The sequence below is a fragment of the Mustela lutreola genome, chromosome 10, assembly GCF_030435805.1.
Source record: "Mustela lutreola isolate mMusLut2 chromosome 10, mMusLut2.pri, whole genome shotgun sequence".
In the NCBI taxonomy this organism is placed as follows: Eukaryota; Metazoa; Chordata; class Mammalia; order Carnivora; family Mustelidae; genus Mustela; species Mustela lutreola.
Window position 1 is genome coordinate 50,257,841 of NC_081299.1, and position 6,302 is coordinate 50,264,142.

Consider the following 6,302-nt stretch of genomic DNA (forward strand, 5'->3'; position numbering starts at 1 on the left):
TTCACTGATTTTTCTTACTTCCCCTCTGACAACCACCAATTCTCTGTACTTGAGAGACTGTTTAATTTGTTTTTTGTATTATACATATGTCAGTGAAATCATATGGTATTTGTCTTTCTGTGTCTCATTTATTTCAGTCAGTTGTAATACCCTGTAGGTTCATTCATGTTGTTGCAAAATGGCAAGATTTCATTCCTTTTTTGTGGCTGAGTAATATTCCTGTGTTTGTGCGTGCGTGTGTATGTGTGTGACATTTCTTTATCCATTTATCTCTTGATGGACAGGAGATGCGTTGCTTTTGTGTCTTGGCCATTGTAAATCCCAGCAGTAGGATTACTGGGTCATAGGGTTTGTTTGTTTGTTTGTTTGTTTGTTTGTTTGTTTCAGTTTTCTTTAGGATACTTTTATTTTTCATTTTTTGAGGAACCTCCATACTATTTTCCATAGTAGTTGTACCAATTTACATTTGCACCAATAGTGTCTGAGGATTCCCTTTTCTCTACATCCTTGCCAACACTTGTCATTTCTTGTCTTTTTGATACTGGCCATTCTTTCTAGTGTATGATACGTCATTGTGGTTTTGATTTGCATTGCCCTGATGATGAGCAATGTTGAGCATCTTTTCCTATGTCTCTTGGCCACCTGTATATGTTCTTTGGGAGAATATCTGTTCAGGTCCTCTATCCATTTTTAAAAATTTAATTAGGGTGGAAAGGGCAGAGGGAGAGGAAGAGAGGAAATTTTAAGCAGGCTCCACACCCAGCATGGAGCCCCATGGGAGGCTTGATCTCATGACCCTGAGATCATGACCTGAACTAAAATCTAGTTGGGCATTTAACCAACTGAGCCACTCACGCAGCTTTTAATCAGATTGTTAAAACTTTATCCAGTTTTTAATCAGATTGTTTTTTGGTGTTGAGTTGTAGAAGTTCTTTATATATTCTGGCTATTAACCCTTTATCAGATATATCATTTGCAAACACCTCCCATTCACTAGGTTGCCTTTTTGTTTTGTCGATGGTTTTCTTTGCTGTGCTAAAGTTTTCATTCTGGTATAGTCCCAGTAGTTTATTTTTGCATTTGTTTCCCTTGCCTGAGGAGACATATCCATAAATATGTTGGTTAGGCTGATGTCTAAGAGATTACTGCCTGTGTTTTAGGAGTTTTATGGTTTCAGTTCTCACATTTAGGCCTTTAATCCCTTTTGAATTAATTTTGTGTGTGGTGTAAGGAAACGGTCCAGATTCACACAGCATGTAGCTGTCCAGTTTCCCCAACACCATTTATTGAAAAGACTGTCTTTTCCCTATTGTATATTCGTGCTTCTTTTGTCAATTGGCCATGTAGGCATGGGTTTATTTCTGGATTCTCTATCCTGTTCCATCGATCTGTTAGACACAAGTTTTTATCTGAAATAAAATATGGTCTATCTTTTTCCCATTCTGCCATAAAGACTCCTATTTCCTTAATGCTTTTAAAAGTTAGGATTTTATAGTACAGAATTTAAAACAAAACCCAGACATTGTTCTTTGAGTGCATGGAGTTAAGTCATTGTTTATATCTTGACTTCTGTTTTTCTGCATTGGAATAATACTGCATAGCATATAAATGTTGAATGTCAGAACAGTCCTTGGTATATGTCTCACGTTCCTCTTTTAAAAATAGCTCTTACAGATGTCCTGCCAATTTTATTAAATGTGACCACTATTCTTGTTCATTTCTTCTGTCTCCTCTTTATGTAACATTGCATTTCCACTGAGCTTGCTATATTTGCTTCCATGGATTTGTGGTTTTACCTATGGAGCAGCTTCATGACCAGAGCTCCCCATGCCTTTAGGTTGATATATCTTTCACAGAGCTCACATTTCAGCTGAACCACCATTCTGCCCCCAGTGATGTCCCTGCATCTTGCCTTAGTTTATGTGAACTCTGAGCTCTTTGACCTGTGGGAATGTACACAGATATTCATGTACTACATTTTATAGACACTACAGAGACTTTGGAAATTATGCACATCTGTTTAGGCATAATTACTGTCACGAGTTTTTAACTGTTCATGTAAAGGTGTTACAGGTTAGACTAGCTCACCAAATGAATGGATTCTCAAGAACACATATATAGATTAAAATTTGGCAAACAAAGGGATGTTTGATTTGTACATACAGCATGCTACACATTCTGTGCTAACTTCATCAGCTAGTAACCAGTGTGATAAGTAAGGGATAAGTAAGGGACTCAGTTTGCATACTTTGGCAAGGCAATAAATATATCTTCTGTCAGTTTGCCTGCTTTCGATATTAATTCATTTGGCAAATACCTGAAGATAGAGAAACTGCATCACTTAAAGGCTAAGAACATAAACTCTGGAACTTAACCAACTGGTTTAAATTCTGGCTCTGCCATTTATCAGCTGTGTGCCTTGGTTAATTTTCCTCATCTTAAAAGTGGGGATAATAACAGTACCTTCATGGTGGTTTGAAGGTTAAATGAATTCTAATAAGTAAGATTTCTAGAACATTCCTGGCACGGCAAGAACTCAGTAAGTCATGTTGTTCTTATTCATCTATGATGGGATTTGTCCTTTGCCTTTGATGTACTTAACAGTCTAGTGAAGAGAGAGAAACCAAATAGTTTCAGTCATTCAATATTTCAACTACTATTGAGTACCTTCCATATGGCTGTCACTACAGTTAGGTCCTGGAAGTAAAGCAGCAAATAAGCAAACATACCATTGCTCTCGTGAAGCTTATTTTTAGTAGGAAAGACAGTTGAAGTAATTTCTGTAAAATGTCAAAAGTGTTATAGTAGAGAAAATGCAAGGTGCGGTGGATACATGTAGGAGGAGGACCTAACTTATTCTGGAGGTACAGGACAGTAAGGAAAACTATATTAGGACAAAGGCTCTGTGGAAGTCCTCTTTTGGATTTAGGGGTATCACAGAGTAGAAAGTTACTGAGTCAGCTTTGGGGAGTCAGGGAAGGCTTCTAGGGACGGCTTCTCCATCCAATGGGAACACATTGGATCTGACTCTGGTGGCAGAGATGGAGAGAAGTGGCATTGGGACAGGGAAAAAGTATTCCTGGTAGGTGGAATGGTTTGTAGGATGTCAGGAAGCACATCAAAGCATTTCACAGTCCTTGGATTTCAGTAGTTCTGCATTGTTGGGGCAATGTGTGGGGCAAACAGGGGTGGGCAGTGGTACATAAGGGGAGAGCAAGAGGAGTTTAGACTCAGATCTGAGGGAATTGCTCTACCAAGCAGTTAAGACTTGATCCTGAAGGCAGTTGGGTGTTGCTGAAGTGTTAAAAAGAGAAAAAAGTTGTAATTGCATTTTTATTTTTTAAAATTTTTATTAATTTTGTTATTTTTATTTTTTTAAAGATTAATTTATTTGAGAGAGTGAGAAAGGGAGAGTGTGAGAGGGGGAGGGGCAGAGGGAGAAGGAGAAAGAATCCCAAGTAGACTTTTTGCTGAGCATGGAGTGTCAGGATCCTGGGACCCAGAGATCATGACCTGAGCCGAAATCAAGAGTCATCCATTTAACTGACTGAGCGACCCAGGTGCCCAATTTTTATTTTTATTTTTTTAGAGAGAGAGCAGTGTGTGAGTAGAGGTTGTGTGGGAGTGGGCATTGGGAGAGGAAGAGAGAGAGAATCTTAAGAAGGCTCCACACCCAGTGCAGAGCCTCATGCAAGGCTCGATCTCACGACCCCGAGATCATGACCCGAGCCAAAATCAAGAGTAGACGCTTAACTGACTGAGCCACTCAGGAGCCCCACATTTTTATTTTTGAAGATTATTCCTTTATCTCTGTGGAAAATAGACTGAAGAGGGCAAGAGCAGAGATGGGGAGATTAGCAGTTGCCTAGGCAAGAAATAATGAGAAGCTAAACCAAGGTAGTGGCAGTGGAAATGGAGAGAAAGGGTCAGTTGGAAAAGATGGAAGACCAAACTGACATGCTTCAGCTAGCAGCTCAGTGGAGGGGTGAGGGGAGAGGAATTAACTGAATGCTTTACCATATACCACTCGCTTATGGGAGGAGAGGACTCTGTCAACTTGGATTTTCCCTACATGGAAACATCTTATGTTTATAATATCAAACATGAATGCAAACCTCATAAATTCTTACATGCACTTTTCTTCAAGCAGGTACAGTGATTGTATTCACTTGTGAGACAGAGCAGTTAATTGGGTTTTCAGGATTTCATAGCTGAGTAGTGAGAAGAATTCAAGTCAGACCTCCTGTCTTCTGGTCTGGTGTCTGAGGGAGGTTAGCAGTTCTTAATTGATTGTTCAGTAATATTTTTAAGAGCTGTAGGGAGCAACTTTCATAAACGGTTGAGTTGAGGCAAACATAGGGCATGCTGTTATAATGTGAATAATAATATAAGCCTTTTGAATAAGCAAGAAAAAATCTTTAAGAAGAGAATGGCTAGCATAGTGAAAGATGCTGTTTCTTGTGTTCTGTGATTAGTCTTTAGTGCCCTCTGTTGACTGCTTAGTCTAAAACAATGTTGAATCTGGAATACAATGTTCCTTGCAGTGTTATTTACCAAAATAGTAAGAATTAGAGGTATTAAAATTGTGATAAAAGGTGATAAAAACTAATGGGGACTTAAAAAAAATCTGCATGGGGTCTCGCAGTTGGGTAGAGGTCTTAAGAAATATCGTCATAACATTTTGTTTGCTACAACATGTATATGCTATTGTGGGTTACATTTTCAGAAAACAGACCTTCCTGATGATGAAGAGCCTAAATCAGGCTGGGTTTTCAGCATTTTTTAATGCAGCAAAGCCTCAAGAATAGCAGTCAGATGGGTGGCTAGGTGATGGACGTTGGGGAGGATATGTGCTATGGTGAGCGCTGTGAATTGTATAAGACTGATGAATCACAGACCTGTACCCCTAAAACAAATAATACATTTTATGATAATAAAAAAATAAAAAGGCAAATAAGCAAAAATAATAATAATTTTAAAAAACTAAAAAAATAAAGTAGGGTTGTGCCTTAAAAAAAAAATAAAAAGAATAGCTGTCATCCCAGTAGGCAGTAGCTGTTCTTTTTCCATAGGGCAGCTACTAAATATGATGAAGATGAAAGGAAATGACTGTTCCTCATTAAAGCAACTTCATTCAGCTACCTAAGAAATCACACCATCAGAAAAGTCATCACAGAAAATGAAATAGTGATTATACATAATGGAGCATCTTCAGAAGTGGATGGTTTGTCCTTTTTTTTTTTTTTTTTTTTTTTTTTTTGGACAAAGGAGCGACCCTTGAGTTCTCTCCTCTAGGAAAAGGAAAAAGGGTGGTAGATTAGACTTAGTGTTGAGAATAACTAGAGGTCTAAGCCTGAATAAATTTTAGTAAGCAAGCACACCTGGTATAGTTTAAGGTCCAAAAGAAGACTGTACTTTGTATAAATGAATGCTTACCGTGACTTTTTTGTAATAAGGGAAATCTATTAATCGTTCCATTTCTGTTATTGCCCGGTTAATCTTTCTTTGAAGTGTTTCTAATTATCATTTCAGCTGGTTGCATTTTGAAAACCTATTCATCTAGTTGGGGTAAAAGTAGTGCTTTTTGATTTGGTGTTCCATGAAACTGCAGAGATTGCTTGTACCAAGCTGGTGAAATCATTTATTTGCTTTTGGTATATTTTACTGTTGCAATTTTCTCTGGGAAAGTTTAGTAATTATTAATATGAAGTAATGCTGGTTGCTTTCTGTGCATTTCATGAGGGGAATATGCTATTATGTAGTTTCTCTTCCCCCCTAATAAAAAAGCCTTTCATCACAAACTGACATCCTAAATGAAGGACATAATTGTACAGCTTATTTATTAGTGTGTCAAACTTAAAATGTAATGGTTTCATATTTCAGAATGAAAAGTGTGTTGTGATTCATGGTTGCCGGTGACAAAATAGACAGCTCTTTTATATCTGCGCTGATTGCCTGCTGATATACCACTGTACTTTTTTTTGTTGTTGTTCTTTTCTTTTCTCTTCCTATGCAATAGCTCCCTCTACTTGAAAGTATTGGTGTAATTATAGTTCAACACTGTATACTTTGTTACTGAGTACTCCTGACTATTTTTACTTTCCATCCTCTTCCTGAATATGAGGTGTTATACATCAGAGCATGTTAGAGATATACCAAGAATCTCTTGACCTTGGAGCAGAGAAGCAAGGTTAAGGAGAGTAAGATAAATTATGTTTGAAGGCATTTTTCAAGGAATTAGCTGTGTCGCTTTTTTTGATTTATATATATTTGGTTAAAATTCCATATAGTACTTGAAAATG

General features: G+C 37.6%; 1 protein-coding gene across 10 annotated transcripts in view; it reads left to right on the top strand.

Moving 5' to 3' along the window:
- The window catches only part of PATJ (PATJ crumbs cell polarity complex component), a 377,446-nt gene that overhangs the window by 92,595 nt on the left and 278,549 nt on the right, over positions 1-6,302 (top strand). The gene's annotated exons all lie outside the window — the stretch shown is intronic.